Raw genomic sequence first — 17,849 nt, forward strand, 5'->3', positions numbered from 1 at the left:
TATGAAAGTAATGTAAGATATTTATGTAAATGTTTTTGCAAAGTATTAAATGTTTAAATGTTTTGTAAAGGTAAAGATTGATGATAATGCTACTACACCTATTGCCACTACTGATAATAACTGATATAAAATGTAAGCACATTCATTTTATTTGCTATCAATCTATTATTTTATTTTAATGCATTTATATCCTGAACAACCAGCAGCAGTGTGACTTGTGTAACTCTTATAGCAAGAGTAGGTGGAATCTGAAGTTGTGAACCATTAATAGAACAGTAAGAATGACGCCATCTCTCAGTTAAAAGCATCCAGCCGCTGTGTGTAAGTGTGAAAAAGATGAGGGTAACATGCTGAGAAATGAGAAATACATGATAGTATTTTACTGGCTGCCATTTGAGAAAGTAATTTCACGTAAATGGCTTTTAAAATGAACTTTTTCTATTGCCAGTCATTTTAAAAACACATTAGGAGGAGAAATCTTGAACTAACCTCAGGTCGGCGGACTTCTGCTGTTGCGTTTCAGTATCAATGTCAGATGTAAAGCGTAGATTCATGCATCCAAAGATCTATTGAAGTCATACGCACCTTTTTTGTTACATCTTTTTCAGCAAACTTAATTTGAATGTAAAATTTAATTCAACATATTTTGACTGGTTAGAAGTCCAATCCCAAGCCTGCATCATCCATAATTCACATTTCATTAGTCATGAAGCTTCACAGTGGTGTGTGCTGGACTTCAGAAATGACAAGCAAATCCTCTCTCTGTGTTTCGGGTTTATAGTCTAATAATAATCCATGTTCCGTTTGATGTTTATAAGGTTCCAGATTAAAGACGTACCAGTGCTGCTCTTTATCAACAAGAAACCAGTGCTGTAGCTGAATGTGCTTGTATAGGAAAATGAATGGTAAGAGGAAGTTGGTAGAAACCTTTTTTTTTACTGTTTTACTAATTAATTCTCTGTTATAATAAATGCTAATGTATGTCCAAAATCACATACTTCCATACTATATAGTACAAGGCATGGGGGGTATAAGATTCTGATAGTATGATAATTTTGGCTGAAAAAATCACTGTTTCACGATTTCCCTGTACTGTTATTACTGCTCTAAAATATATTCTCTTTTCAAGAGTTCACACTTATAAAAGCTTGTTTGGGATGCTGTCCCGGGAGAGAGCCCCGAGCTCAAGGGATCCTCGAGCTCGGGGCTTCCTCCCGTTGGCAGAGCAAGAGGGGAGCCTGAGCTCGGTGGATCTCAGAGCTCCCCGACTGCGGTAGCTCAGGGAACAGAGGGGTTAGACAAATGCTTGATTTGTTATACGTGTTGAATGTCTTTGGATGGTGAGAGGAAACCAGAGAACCCGGGGAAAACCCACGCGGACACGGGGAGAACATACAAACTCCTCACAGAAACACCCACCAGCCCTAAGGGACCAGGGCCGGCAGTCTTCTTGCTGTGGGGCTTGCAGTGCTAACCACTGGACCGCCGTGCCGCCCAATCAGAGGTAAAGAAGGAGAATAGGGGAGAAGGGGGGTTTCTTCCAAACGAAGATAAAATGAGCTGGAAACTGTGGTTATTTATAGTAGCTTAGGGCTCATGTGATTGGAGGATAGTGATTAGCAAATACGAGACCGGCCGTGATAAATCATAAGCTTGTGATCCTCTCGAAATTAGTTTAGGAATAAACTTCACTAAATGTCTGAGTAAAAAAAATAAATAAATAAATAAATTTAATTCCTTTTTAACGCAATATATTTTATTTTGAGAAACATTCATAATATTTTGGAGCAGTAAGCATGTCAGGATTAATAATTCAAATGAATCATTGACTTCTGGTGTCTTAATTGGTTTCTAAAACACAGATTACTTTACTATTTAAAACGGTATCTTTGGATATCTTTTCTGCTGGAGATACTGCTGTCCTAAAAACAAAAAAATCTAAATAAATAAATAAAAAATATTACATATACCATAGGAACAGTGTAGCAGACATTTTTGGCAGTTTTAAAACCTTGACTTTTCTTAACTGCTGTATACCTTAAAAATATATACACACAAATATGCATATATACACTCAGTGAAATAAGGTACAAGATGTGTTTGGCACAATTTTTTGCTATTTTCAGACCAGCGCAACTCTAATTTTCTTGTTTTGTGCCACGTTGTTTAAATAGCAAATCTAGTTGCACCACTTTGTGGACTCATGGGTGTTCCGGTCTAGAAAAGAGGTGTGTTAAGGCGCATTGTTGGTGCATTACTATTTTAAGGAATTAAAAAAGACTGCGCTATTAACCAACTGAAAGCAGGTCTAAAGTCCAGGGCAGAGCGCGTTAGTTATGTGCCTTTGCAGGTCCAAAAGCTTACACATTGCCTAATACACACAGGATGTACAGCAACACACAAATATATTTACATATGAAAACAATTAAAGCATTAAAATGTTACAAAAATTATTTCCTACATAAATCTAAAAACCACTGCCTCCAAGTAGCTTCCTTTTATTAATTCATAATAACTTACATTTGTATTATGTTATTATTACTATTAGTAGTAGTAGTATTTATTATATGCATATTTATATTTGTTTTAATCGAAACAAGTTTAGATTTGTCCATCTGTTGGGTTTTGGAGATGTCTGCATACCCATATAGGGCATTAGAAGAGGATGTGTGTTTGGATATAACTCAGTTTCTGACCACACTTCATTATTATTGTTCACTTATTCATTTGCTGGAAATTAGGACTGAATTTATAAATAGTTATGAAACAAATCTCTGCACTTAATAAACAAAATTAAATATGTAGGCTGATGGATTTCTTCAGTAGAGTGGCTACAACACCGTTTCCTTATCCACTAAAGTAAAGGAGTAAAAGTAAAGCGAAAGTAAATAGGCTAAATGGAGGAGGCTCATTCTTTATCCTCGTGCTGCAGATGCTCTGTTTAACTGTTTTCTCGCTGGTGATGGTTAGGCCCATACGGAATCTGCGCGCGCAGTTTTTTCTGCAGATTTTCCGCAGAATTTAGCTGATTTCTGCACTTTTTTAGCCCATTATAAATTCTGTTTATTTACTTGAGTAAATGTGTAAATCGGAATTTATTCAGTTTTTATTCAGTAATTTATTACTTCTTATTTAACATATTAAAGGCTAAGTTATGATACTCCGCTGGATACTCCCAAAACAATTCCACAGAAATCCGCAGATTTTTACCAAAATTCTCTGCAGAAATAGCAAAAAGCGTCCGCAGATTCCGTCTGGCCCTAGTGATGGTTCAGTTTTCCCTCTTACAAAGTCCGCCATGTAAATAGCAAATGTGCCATGGCACGATGCCATTGACTCTTAAAGGGAATGTGAGATGAGACTGATTGGTTTAATGCACGTTATGCTCAAAACACACCCAGAACTCATTAAGAGAATCAGCACAACCCTGTTAGATCATGTGCCAGTGCACAAAGCCCACAAAGTTTTTCCAACAGAGATAACGTTAGTCCTGTTTTGAAGATGCCGCAATGCTGACACACAGGCATTTGTAGCTCCGCCCTCTTTTAAAAAGAGCGCAATCTCATTTAAATTTAAAGTGACAGTCACCAAAATGCCACAATTAGGATCAAAACCTAAAAGGATCAGTTTCAAAGAGTTATAAAACATTACTTGTGTAATATCTTGAGCTAAAACTTCACATACACACTCTCAGGACATCAGGGACTTATTTTACATTTTGTAAAAAGCCACATAATACGTCTTCTTTAAAGATTTAGATAGTTACATTGATTTCCAGATGACTGTTGGTACAAACTGAAAGTGTTTTACCAGTAGAATACATATTTCTGCTAGTCACACTAGGGGATTAATAGCTAAATTGGCTTGCCAAAAAGCCTCCCGCTGAGCTGTACAAGTGTGTAAGTGTGTGACGGTGTCTGCGCAGATAAAAGTAATAACAATGATGTGCTATAGCCGCCCACTGACTGATAGGATGTGTGTGTGGAGAGCGGCCAGGAAGGTCTGTCAGACAGAAACTGAAAGCGACAGACTAATAAGCTGAACCCAATAGCAATTTCAGTAATATCACATGTGGAACTTTAAGCTGAATTGTCTTTTCCATTCACCCTTCTCTCTGCTCTCTCTCTCTCTCTCTTTCTCTATGGGCTGCATTGCGGTGGTTTTCTCCCGAATCTCTTTGCGGTCGAGTGTGTGTTGATGGTGTTATTTGAGGGCTGATATTATTGCTGTCGTGACTGCCTGTGCTGGTTAGCAGACATAACACTGATGAGGTCTATTAGATGTCTGAAGAACAAATTGGGATTCTTTCATTCAGAAAACATCGGGCGATTAAACAAATCATTTTATGGAGAGTAATTAACTCGCACTCTATGGTGCAAACCGAAGACTCAAAGACTTTTTTTGGTCATGTAACATTTGAGATAATGGTGTTTTGTGATGGTGTTTGAATGGTTTCCATTAAAGCTGGGTTATTAAAGAAGGGGTATGAGATATTTATATATTATAATATGGTAATTGAGGGTGGCTCAGTGGTTAGTACTGTCGCCTCACAGCAAGAAGATCGCTGGTTTGAGTCCCGGCTGGGCCGGTTGGTGTTTCTGTGTGGAGTTTGCATGTTCTCCCCATGTTGGCGTGGGTTTCCTCTGGGTGCTCCGGTTTCCCCCACAGTCCAAACACATGCGCTATAGTGGAATTGAATAAATAAATTGGGCGTAGTGTATGAGTGTGTGTGGATGTGAGAGTGTATGGGTGTTTCCCAGTACTTGGTTGCAGCTGAAATGGCATCCGCTGCATAAAACATATGCCAGAATAGTTGTTGCTGTGGCAACCCCTGGTAAATAAGTGACTAAGCCGAAGGAATATGAATGAATGAACATTGCTTTCAGTTGGGTGAATCATTCAGTGACTCACTTATTAAGACAGAGATTTGCTGCCACCTACTGGTGGTTTTGATATATTTATTATTAATCCACTGCACTTTTTAATCTTTGCTCCTAGAAATGCCTAGATGTCACATCATCATTCAAACCCCAAAATAGGATATCTGGGTTCCAACGAATCTGCGTTTTTTTTCCAATATCATTTGAATGTGGATAAGATTATTCATTCATTCATTCATTTTCTTTTCGGCTTTGTCCCTTTATTAATCTGGGGTCACAGCGCAATGAACCACCAACTTATCCAGCATATATTTTGCGCAGCGGATGCCCTTCCAGCTGCAACCTATCACTGGGAAACACCCACACACTTCCATTCTCACACACATACACTAATTTAGCTTAACGAATTCCCCTATAGTACATGTCTTTGAACTGTAGGGGAATCCGGAGCACTTTGAGGAAATCCACTTGATCACAGGGAGAACATGCAAACTCCACACAGAAATGCCAACTGACCCAGCCGAGGCTCGAACCAGTGACCTTCTTGCTGTGAGGCGAGCGTGCTACCCACTGTTCCATGGTGACACCCACAGAAAGTTCAGTCAGTTCAGTTCTTTATTGGTGTACTGAGTGTAAAGATAAAAGATTACCATACTACAAGATGGCAAACACATTCTATTTTAAGTCTCTGCATATCATGAAAATGGTCCAAACTGTAACATCCGAAATTGAGATGTTCAGCCACCAGCAGACACTTCATTACACTAATTCAGACTAGCATGAGAAGGCTTTTCATCACAAGGGTGTAGTTTACTGATTTGACATGCATTTTCTGTTCCATCGCTCATTAAAATCCTCCCGTCTGTAACCAGGGGTGAGGAATTAATGAGCGGCACAACCCGAAAGTCTATAGCGTGAGGGGATGGAGAGAAGCCTATGTTTGACATGCAACACTAAGATTTCTTGTTCATTTCTATCCCAGATGCTAAGTTCTTATTAAAGGATATTTATTTACTGCATTATTTACTCACACTTTCCAAGCAGGCACCATGTGACATTCATTCATTTATTCATTTTCTTGTCGGCTTAGTCCCTTTATTAATCCGGGGTCAATTGGGGGTTTTTGGGTCAATTGGTGCTTTTGAAAACACTATCAGTTGGGTTTAGGGAAGTGGGTTGGATGGGTCAATTGGTGCTTTTGAAAACACTCTTGGTTGGGTTTAGGGAAGTGGGTGCATGGGTCAATTGGTGCTTTTGAAAACACTATCGGTTGGGTTTAGGGAAGTGGGTGGGTGGGTCAATTGGTGCTTTTGAAAACACTATCGGTTGGGTTTAGTGAAGTGGGTGGGCGGGTCAATCTGTGCTTTTGAAAACACTCTCAGTTGGGTTTAGGGAAGTGGAAGGGCTGTTCAATTGGTGCTTTTGAAAACACTATCGGTTGGGTTTAGGGAAGTGGGTGGGTGGGTCAATTGGTGCTTTTGAAAACACTATTGGTTGGGTTTAGGGAAGTGGGTGGGCGGGTCAATCTGTACTTTTTAAAACACTATTGGTTGGGTTTAGGGCAGGGGGCGGGTGGTTCAGTCAATCGGTCGGTCAGTCAATCGACAGTGGCCTCTGGTGGATTTACGTGAGAACAACAGATGCGAATGGCACTTGCGAGAGAAATCAGAAATCTCAAAACGCATACACAGCGGCCTCTGGTGGATTTGCGGAAAAAAACAAACCTTTTTCCTGTTTTACATGTTATAGCACATAGATGGATTAATGTCATTGCATCTCCACGCCATCCACATTTCCTCCAGAGTTTCATTTAACTTTAGTTGTTTCATTTTTAGTCGACTTTTGGAACTTTTACTTTTATTTAGGAACATTTCATGCATGCCCCTGTGACAAGCGAAATATTGGATGTGAGTATGAACTGTTGGAAGAATGTAGTTTTAATGGTATTTGATACCTCACGCCGTATATGAAAAAAACCTCTGCATTACATGATGCCGGTGTCTGTGGTCTTTTACTGACTCTGTAGGTGCAGAGAATAGTGTCAAACAGCCTTGTGTGTACAGACTATCCTGCCGGAAAATGTGCCGAAAATCTTACAGGACGATAATAGTTTGATTGCGATGTTTACATGTCTGTACTGCACTTCAATAATGCCACTAAAATCAGCATACTCACATGACTTAATTCCATTTCTGTTTAGTTTGATTATGACCTTAATCCGGTTGAATTAATCAAAAATTGCTGTTTACATGGTAGACTCCGAATCAAGTTATTGGTATCCATGTAAACGTACTCATTGATGTTAAAAAAACAATAACAGAACAGTCCTATCAGAACAGATTGATTGTAGTGTTTTTATGCCAATGTTAGATGTAAATTTGATGTCATCACAGTAGTGAGTCGATTTGCATTTCTGTCAGGATGTTTTTTTAAGAAAATCTAAATCTGTGTGTTATTTAATTTTCTTGAAAACAAAACACATAATAAGAATCTTCACATTTTCTAAAGGCTGGTTCATCAGGGTTGTTATGACTCCTGTGCTATATTGAGATCCTCATATTCACATAAACCCATCCAGAGAGCAACTATCTGTAAGTTTATTTTCCATACGTCGATGTGATTACTCCAACTGAGGCAGTTGTAAAACTGCACGGAGTCATGCCAGAACTGTAATTAGATCTCTGCGGACTCTCTTTAGACTCTCCCCTTCCCCTCATTATGGCTGAAAACTGATAAAACACCCACACGTATGAGTCTACCTATATAGCATATTCTATTAACCAGCGTTATAACCCGCCAGTTTAAGGTGTCCTGAGGCATAGCTTCATTTAAACCTGTTTATATTACACTTTCATGAATTCATAAGCCAAGAGGAGCGCCTGTAGATTTTTTTTTCTTTTTTGGATGGATGACAGGCTGGATCTACACAACTTGCATCGAATCTAGTCATATTTTAGTTATTCATGGTAATTTTCCACCCTTTCTCTGCACTTGCGGATGCTTTTGCTGTTGTATTTTTTAAAAGCATATACAGGCCATTTTTCTCCACGCAAACAATAGAAGAATAATGCCAAGGTCATGGGTTTGAATCCCAGGGAATGCATGACCTAAAAAATGCATACCCTGAATGCAATTAAAGCTGCTTTGGATAAAAGAGTCTGCCAAATGCATAATTTGCATATTTAATGTAAAACATTTGCACAGCATATGAAATCAGATACAGTAGAGCAGGTAGATTTGATTTGAAACCATGCAAGTGTAGCAGAGACCAGCTAGTGAAGTGCTGTGCAGGTAAACCTCAGTCCTCTGAACTATAAAGGTGCTCTAGCGACAGATGCTAGAAGCTATGGTCTTTAGCCTTCTTGTTAGAGCATCTGACTCCCATACAAAGCATCGCCAGTTCGATCCCAGCTCGGAGTTGGTCGGGTGGTGTACATTGGTGCCGTGACCCGGATGCGAGTGAGGTTTAGGGGGTGAATGTAACGTAGACCAGCTAGTGAAGTGCTGTGCAGGTAAACCTCACTCCTCTGACCTCTAAAGGTGCTCTAGCGACAGATGCTAGAGGCTATGGCCTTTAGCCTCCTTGTTAGAGCAACTGACTTCCATATGAAGCATTGCCAGTTCAATCCCGGCTCAGAGCGGGTTGGGTGATTAACGTTGGTGCCGTGACCCGGATGCGAGTGAGGTTTAGGGGGTGAATGTAATGTAGACCAGCTAGTGAAGTACTGTGCAGGTAAACCTCACTCCTCTGACCTCTAAAGGTGCTCTAGCGACAGATGCTAGAAGCTATGGTCTTTAGCCTCCTAGTTAAAGCAACTGACTCCCATGCGAAGCATCGCCAGTTCGATCCCAGCTTGCAGCGGGTTGGGTGGTGTACATTAGTGCCGTGACCCGGATGCGAGTGAGGTTTAGAGGGTGAATGTAACATAGGCCAGCTAGTGAAGTGCTGTGCTGGTAAACCTCACTCCTCTGACCTCTAAATGTGCTCTAGGGACAGATGCTAGAGGCTATGCTCTTTAGCCTCCTTGTTAGAGCAACCGATTCCAATGCGAAGCATCACCAGTTCGATCCCAGCTCGGAGCGGATCCGGTGCTGTAGGACCGGCGGGGTTACACAAAACTATGTTTATATTTTATGGATGTGTGTGGTATGAATGTAGATTGTCCATGGTACATCAGCCATGACGTCACTGTCATGTGACTCTCACACACATTCTCCCATGGCCTTGACGTATAGTAAAGTGCATGATTTACTTAAAGTAATAGATTTTTTTTGTATGCTGCTCTATGATTTGTGTGGATTTTGAACTTACTGTACATTTCTCCTCACATACTGTTCTTTACCTATAATGTAAGTATAGTATATTTGGCAAAGGATTTTGCAAATATTTTTTTTCTCTTTCTCACACTAAGCAAATGAAGTAACATGACATTTTTATTTTTAACATTGCATCTAAGATTCAGCGCATGTGTGCACAAACAGCAGATCTGCACGTAAACGGCTGCGCATTAGTTCATATCTGCATTTGTTGACAGACAGTTTGAGCTACTTATCGGAATTATGGGAATTATTTCAACTGGATGAACACCCACAATATAAAAAAGCATAAACACATTTAGATCATTTAATTATTTCTATTGGAATGTGAAGAGGCTTTCAACCAGCACAACAAAACATGTTTCTGAAGACGATCACCTACTGCACCTTTAAGGTCATGCCGAAGCAAATTAATTAGATTCAGGACAGGATCTTGACTAGGGCAGTCCAAAGTCTACATTTTGTTTTTCTTCAGACTAAGGATGCGACAAAGACTAATAACCACGCACACTGGACTAACTATGACTGAAGCTATTAACTAAGGCAAGCTCGTGCAAGTTCGTTATTTCTAATGGAGGGACGCGCACGTGACGCAACATGCTCACGATTTTTAGGCAGACATAGTTGAGATGGCAGGGGGCTTTTGTGACTATGGGAATTGCAAACAGCTGAAGTTTGAGGAAGAAGCAATGGAAAGTACACAGTTTTGCAAACCTAATTAACGTTACAAATAATGGCACTGATGAGAGCGATTATGTGGCGAATGCCAGCCGAAATCAACCCAGTGTTTTCGAAGAGAGTGCTGAAAGACTTAAGCCTGTTTCACACCGCAAGCGTGAGCAGGGCATGTTTTTTTGGTGTCCATGTTAACAGATTAGAGCTTTCATACTGCATGCAGAAGCAGTGCGTCGGCATGAGGTGTGAGCGTCGTTGAAGCAGCAGTGAAGTGCGATAGTTTCCCCGCTGGGTAAATTTTTGCAGGTGCATTGATAATGACCAAAACACATTAAATGAGCAATTTTACCAAATAAATGCATTGATAATATCCACTGATTTTTACATATTCAATTAAATGAACTTAAACGATTAGAACGGCAACACATATTTAGTTGGACCCAAAGAACAAAACGAAATTTAAAACAATTTTAAACTAGTTTTAAACTATTGGGGTTTTGAAATCAATTAACGTGAAACTGTGATTATTTCTTAGACTATAATCGTACAAAATCAAAATTTATAATCGTTGCATCCCTACTTCAGACATATATAGTGTGTATATATACAAGATGTATGTAATTTTTTTATTATTATTATTATTATAATTATTATTCAGTTTTACATACAGGAGACTGATACAGACTGATATACAATCTGATATATACTGACCAGCCACTTTATTAGGTACTTACTAGTACGGGGTTGGACCCCCTCTTGCCTTCAGAACTGCCTTAAAACTTTGTGGCATAGATTTAACAAGGTACTGGAAATATTCCTCAGAGATTTTGCTCAATATTAACATGATCCACGAATCTCCCATTTCACCACATCCCGAAGATGCTCCATTGGATTCAATACTTTTTAATTGTGCGTTGTATTGCATTTTAAATTGGATTTTGTAAATGTGAACTGTGTTGTGCGTGTATGAATTTAATTTCCTTAAGTATTATTTTTGAGACTGATCTGACTCCATAGTTCACACTCGGTACCACACAGAAAACCTGCAAAGTCACACAAGAGGCTCTACAGCAGTAAGTCCTAACAGAGACAAAGTGTGTCCACCCGTTGGGTCTCCCGGCAGTCGTCTCTGTTGAAGCAGAAAGCCACACATGACAGCTTCCCGCTCCGTAGACGCACTAATTGGCAGATGTACTTCACAGCTGTGTGCCTCTCAGGTCAGCAACAGTCCGGCAACAGCGCGCCACTCCGCCGTTTCTCCACCCGCTGCCTTTTACTTCTACACATTTTCCCTTCAAATTCGACGGCGACAGGGGCTTTGCTGTTTGCACTCAACTGGACACCAAATCCAATTTCACCTACAGGACCATCCAAGCGTCCAGGCCTGAGATGGAAAGTGTGCGCTGGAAACGATTAAAGGCACATTAGACGACGGTGAACTCAGAGAAGAGAAAATCCTGTCATTTATTTACTTACTCTCACGTTGTTCCGGAGCTGAAGACAAAACTTTAGACTGAGAGTCAAAGTGATGAGATGTCAAGCTCCATAAAAGGACACAAATGCACCATAAAACACTGATGAATCATGTTTATGGAACTATAATAAGAACAAAAACCCAATTTATTGTTATTCATGAATAATCCTTCTCTCAGATTGTATTGTGAAAATCTCAAAAGTGCACCCTAACCGGCCACTTTATTAGGTACACCTGTCCGTTGCATAGTTGCCACACATGGATGGTCTGAGTATTTCAGAAACTGCTCAACTTTGCTATGATTTTCTTGCACAACCATCTCCTTCTGTGGCCACAAATGCCTTGATGATGCCAGAGGTCAGAGGAGATTGGCCAGACTGGTTCCAGCTGATAGAAAGGGAACAGTAACTCAAATAAGCACTCGGTACAACCGAGGTCAGCAGAAGAGCATCTCTGAACACACAACACGTCCAACCTTGAGGCGGATGGGCTACAGCAGCAGAAGACCACACCGGGTGCCGCTCCTGTCAGCTAAAAAGAGGAAACTGAGGCTACAATATGAATGAATGAAAGTATTTGTTTTTTGTCAAAATAGCACAAGGTCATCCCACTTAACTATATGTGACATAAGGGTCAGCACAAAGTAAATCTAAATGTAATCCAAAAAGTAGTCACACTATTTATTGCTTCATTCATTTTCATTTGGCTTAGTCTCTATTTCAGAGGTCGCCACAGCGGAATGAACTGCCAACTATTCCAGAATCTTAATGATTGATACACTGAATGATTCACCCAACTGAAGGCAATGTTCATTTATTCATTTTTCGTTGGCTTAGTCCCTTATATATCAGGGGTCACCACAGCACCAATTATTCTGGCATATGTTTTACGCAGTGGATGCCCTTCCAGCCACAACCCAGTATTTAAAACACCCATACACACTCATTCACACACACATTCATACACTACGGCCAATTTAGTTAATCCAATTCCCCTATAGCGGATGTGTTTGGACTGTGGAGGAAACCGGAGCACCCGGAGGAAACCCACACCAACACTGGGAAAGCATGCAAACTCCACAGATAAATGCCTACTGACCCAGGTGGCACTCGAACCAGTGACCTTCTTGCTGTAGGCCCACAGTGCTAACTGAGCCACCATGCCACCCCTAGTCAGATTACATTTTTTTATTTTAGAGATTACATCACTGGCCACAAATTTTGTGTGTGTGTGTGTAGATATGCTGTATATATACACTTTTTAGTTCTTTCAGAAGCTACTTCTGCGTTTGCATGGGTTTCCTCCGGGTGCTCCGGTTTCCCCCACAGTCCAAAGACATGCATTATAGGGGAATTTGGTAGGCTAAATTGTCCGTAGTGTATGAGTGTAAATGAGTGTGTATGGATGTTTCCCAGTGATGGGTTGCAGCTGGAAGGGCATCCGCTGCATAAAAAAATATGCTGGATAAGTTGGCGGGTCATTCTGCTGTGGCGACCCCAGATAAATAAAGGGACTAAGCCAAAAACCAAAAACAAAATGAATGAATATACGTGGAATTGTGGGGAATTGAAATGGATGCTTACTGACTCAAGTAAAACAAAACATATACACAGTCAAACGTTTGGGGTCAGTTTTTTAAAGAAAGAAAATTTTTCTGTTCATTAAGGCGGCATTTATTAAAGGTAAAAAAAAGTTAAATTGTTAAATATTTATTTATTAAATATTCATTAATTACTTATTGTATGTAGTTTTAAATGAAATTATTAGTCCAGTCATTATTGCTTTTATTACTATTACCAATAATAATTATGATAATAATAATAATAATAATAATAATTATTATTATTATTATTATTATTATTATTATTATTGTTGTTGTTGTTATTATTAAAGTGACTATAATAATTCATATTAGAGTGATTTCTGAATGTGACTGAACTAATAAAGCTAAAAATTCATGATTAAAATCACTGGAATAAATTAATAAAATAAAATAAATGTAATTATTAACTACGTTTGAACAGTTATTGTATAGTGCAATAACATTTCACCATTTTATGGAAGTGTACTGTATTTTTAATGAAATAATTGCAGCCTTGGTGAGCGAGAGAAGCTGATTTAAAAACATTTAAACATCCTCCTCACCACAACCTTTTGCCTGGTAGTGTACATTTTCAGTTATTAAATTTTACCCCCATTAAATGGTCACCAAACAAATGTTTAACAACATCCCATTTCAGTATATGAAGTATCAGATTCATTATCTTCAACACTCTAACTATAATAACACTACATGCCTATTGCATGGATATTTCTCAACATGCATTCATATTCTATAAATAGATGTGTCTTTGCTTTAAAACATGTGATTGTGCTCTCCCGGTCGTTCTTTATTGCAGATGAATTTTACATCAGATCAGGCCAATTACGTACATTTAATTCAGCGCAAGAGGAGCTTGATGAGATAGTCTTTGAAGACGACTTTAATTAACAATTCATTCGCGAGGCTGTTTAAATGCACAGTAATTTTAGCTTAATTAGAGAAGGAAAGAACACATTGTGTTTATTCATTAAATAACCAAAGAAACACTGTTGTTGTTGTTGATGATTAGTTTTTTTTTTACTGCAGGCTCATTAATATTTATGTGTCGAAAATTAGATTTATAGAAACATGAAGTGAAAATTTGATTTATAGAAGTATGAACACACACTGAGAGTCATTACTCATAAATCCTATTTAATGTTCCAGCAGTTGAGCTGTGATGTTCATACGGCGGCGGCGGCTGCTGGTTTGTTTTCAGCTTTCACCCTGTCAGGCCCGTGCAGAGACCGTCCAAAGGGCATGTGCAGGATAAATTTGTTGCGCGCGTACTGAAGAGCGGTGTTGTCGCGCGTGTTCTGATCAGCTGTGTTGTCGCGCGCGTACTCAAGAGCGGTGTTGTCACGCGCCTACTGAAGAGCGGGACCGAGGGTGTGCCGCGTCGCGGGGGCACTTTTGATCATTTTGGAAGGGCACTTTCTATCCAAGACTAAAAAGGGTGCACTGCACAGGTTGAGCCCTATGTGTGCACGTGCCTGCACCCTGTCCTTTAAAGCAGATTTGAAAGTGAGAATTGTTAAAGCAAGATGGTGGTATGAGGATCAAACAATTCTATGCACATTTGAAATGTCTATTCAGTAATATAATGCTGTAATAATAACAATAATAATACATTTTATTTAAAGGCGCATTTCTAGCAACTCAAGGACAGCGTACAATCAACAAGAGCAAATTAAACAACAAGAGAAATAATAAAATAAACACAGCAATAGTGCAGATAAAATTAAGTATTAAAAGCCATTTTAAATAAGTGGGTTTTGAGTCTTGATTCGAATAGTGTGAGGGAGTCAATGTTTCTGATGGCAGGTGGTACCCAGCAAGAAGTTTGACGTTCCCAGAACGTTCTCAGAACGTCCTCCTCAAGTCATATTGGAAACGTTATTATATGATTAAAGGAGGACCATGTGAAAACGTTCTGTTAATGTTAGAAAGGTTCTCTTTGTAACGTTATTATGTGACCATAGAATGACCAACACAGAACGTCCTCCTAAAGTCATACTGGGAACGTTATTTTATGACTAAAAGAGAACGTTTTAAGAACATCCCTAATGTTCTGTAAAGGTTCTGGCTTTTATTACCTTTAGGGAACTTTCAGGGAACGTTGCGCAAGGTCGCGAGAACGTCGCCTCCTGTGTAGTGAGTTCCAAAGCCGCGGAGTAGAGCGGCTAAATGCTCTGTATAGACCAGGGGTCGGCAACCCAACATGTTGAAAGAGCCATATTGGACCAAAAAAAACAAAAAACAAATATGTCTGGAGCCACAAAAAATGTAAAGCCTTATATAAGCCTTATAATGAAGGAAACACATGCTGTATGTATCTATATTAGCTATATTAGCCTACTAAAAAAATGAGTAAGTTGGCTATAAATACATATTGAGCCTTCATGATTAAATAGCCACTGAAATAAGGTGGTTGGTGTTTATTTCGTTGTCATGTAAACACTTCAGCACAGCCTCTGGTCTTTCAGTGGTATTAATTTGATAATTTCTTCTTGCGGCCCATCAGAGTTCACATACCTGCATAAAAGCGCGTTGAATATCGGTCAAATCACAGGCAATTTAGTATGCTGGCACTGAATTAATGTCCTTGGTTTGCTGATCGGTGATGTTACCTGCCATTTTAATAGCCATTTCCTTCACTGTCTTTGCAGAGAGAGGTATATCTTTAATTTTTTGTGTTATCTTGATTTTGTTTTTAAATTCTGCAAATAGGTGTTCTAATATGTTGAATGACTCCATGTAGTCACCATCTGTAAACGGTTTTCCATGCTTTATTATCTTCCGGTTTGTTTACAACAGCCACCTGCCTGGCATCCCGCCCTGCTGATAGAAACGTGTGTCGCAGGTTATGACGCAAATCTTCGTTGACAGAAATGTTGAAATTAAATATTAATTCTACACACTTTTACAGCATTTGAAAACGTTAAAAATGTTTGTCCTCCTATAGAAATCATATTAAAACTGAAAAAATATATTAAACTCCCCCATCTTTTTCCATTTTCAAACATTTTTGAAAAAGCTCCAGGGAGCCACAAGGGCAGCGCTAAAGAGCCGCATGCGGCTCTAGAGCCGCGGGTTGCTGACCCCTGGTATAGACGAAAGACGAGCAGTGGGAACAGACAAGTGGAGGGAGGAAGAAGATTGTAGAGTGCGAGAAGGAACAGAAATGTGGATGAGGGCAGACAAATATGGAGGGGTGAGATTGTGGATGGCTTTAAATGTTAATATCAAGATTTTAAAGTCAATTCGAAAATGAACAGGTAACCAATGAAGCTGCTGCAGACAAATGTGTTTAAACCCCTTATAAAAGTGATTTTTGCATTATATGTGTCCTTTAAGTTTAATAATTATACAAAAAAGTAGCATATGAGTTGCTTAAAACAAAGCCAGTCCTCTCAAAAGTGAAAATTAGCAGTTAGTTTAATCAGCCTCAGGGGATTCTAGATGTAGGTAACCTTTTTTTTTTTTAGTGAAACATTAAAGAAGATTTTCAGATCAAATCCTCCTCCTTTGTGATTCATATAATGCAAGTCAGCAGCTGCCAGAACTTTGAGGCTGTAGCTTTATGTGCTGGCCAAACTCATTAAGCGATTAACCCATTTAATTCCAAACCTTTCACAGACATTTAAATATAAGAATGGGGTGGCATTGGATGTGAATTGATGGGAATATAAGTCCACCTAATTAACATTTTTGCACACATCACAGTTCTTATATATCTCAGTCCAGTTAATAACACAATTTAAACTTTGTACGATCCAATTCTAAGGTTACTACTATAAATAAGTCCTTACAGATAAGAATACAGAGGAGTAACATCAGCATATATATATATATATATATATATATATATATATATATATATATATATATATATATATATATATATATATATATATATATATATATATATATATATATATTTTAATTGTGTTTTATATATATATATATATATATATATATATATATATATATATATATATATATATATATATATATATATATATATATATATATATATATATAATGGAAATCAGAATTATTAGCCCCCCTTTGAATTTCTTTTTAAAATATTTTCCAAATGATATTTAACAGAGCAAGGAAATTTTCACAGTATGTCTGATAATATTTTTTCTTCTGGAGAAAATATTATTTGTTTAATTTCAGCTGGAATAACAGCAGTTTTACATTTTTTAAACACCGTTTTAAGGACAAAATTATTAGCCCCTTTAAGCGAATTTTTTTTCTGATAGTCTACAGAACAAACCATCGTTATACAATAATTGCCTAATTGGCCTAACCTACCTAGTTACCCTAATTAACCTAGTTAAGCCTTTAAATGTCACTTTAAGCTGTATAGAAGTGTCTTGAAAAATATCTAGTCAAATATTATTTACTGTCATCATGGCAAAGATAAAATAAATCAGTTATTAGAGATGAGTTATTAAAACTATTATGTTCAGAAATGTGTTGAAAAAATCTTCTCTCCGTTAAACAGAGGTTGGATAAAAAAAATAAACAGGGGCTAATAACTCTCACTTCAACTGTGGGCATTTCTGTGTGGAGTTTGCATGTTCTCCCCAAGTTTGCGTGGGTTTCCTCTGGGTGCTCCAAAGACATGTGGTATAGGTGAGCTCAGTCCTATTGAAAATTTGTGGGCAGAGTTGAAAAAGCTTGTGCAAGCAAGACAGCCTACAAATCTGACTCAGTTACACCAATTCTTTCAGGAGGAATGGGCCAAAATTCCTTCAAACTATTGTGAGAAGCTTGTGGAAGGAGACCCAAAATATTTGACCAAAGTTATACAGTTTAAAAGCAAAGCTAAAAAAATACCAAGGAAATGCATGTAAACTTGACTGTCTAGAAATTGATCAAAAATTCTCCAAAAAAAGTTCTGTCATTA

At 38.4% G+C, this 17,849-nt stretch overlaps 1 protein-coding gene across 1 annotated transcript in view; it reads left to right on the forward strand.

Annotated features, from left to right (window-relative positions):
* The first annotated feature begins 1,365 nt into the window (after positions 1–1,365).
* The window catches only part of ptprfa (protein tyrosine phosphatase receptor type Fa), a 566,130-nt gene continuing 549,646 nt past the window's right edge, over positions 1,366–17,849 (forward strand). The window contains exon 1 of the mRNA XM_087254905.1: positions 1,366–1,504. The gene's annotated coding sequence lies outside the window, so the exon portion shown is untranslated. The remainder of the gene's footprint in view (positions 1,505–17,849) is intronic.

The sequence above is a fragment of the Danio rerio genome, chromosome 6 (assembly GCF_052040795.2).
Source record: "Danio rerio strain M-AB ecotype USA chromosome 6, GRCz13ab, whole genome shotgun sequence".
In the NCBI taxonomy this organism is placed as follows: Eukaryota; Metazoa; Chordata; class Actinopteri; order Cypriniformes; family Danionidae; genus Danio; species Danio rerio.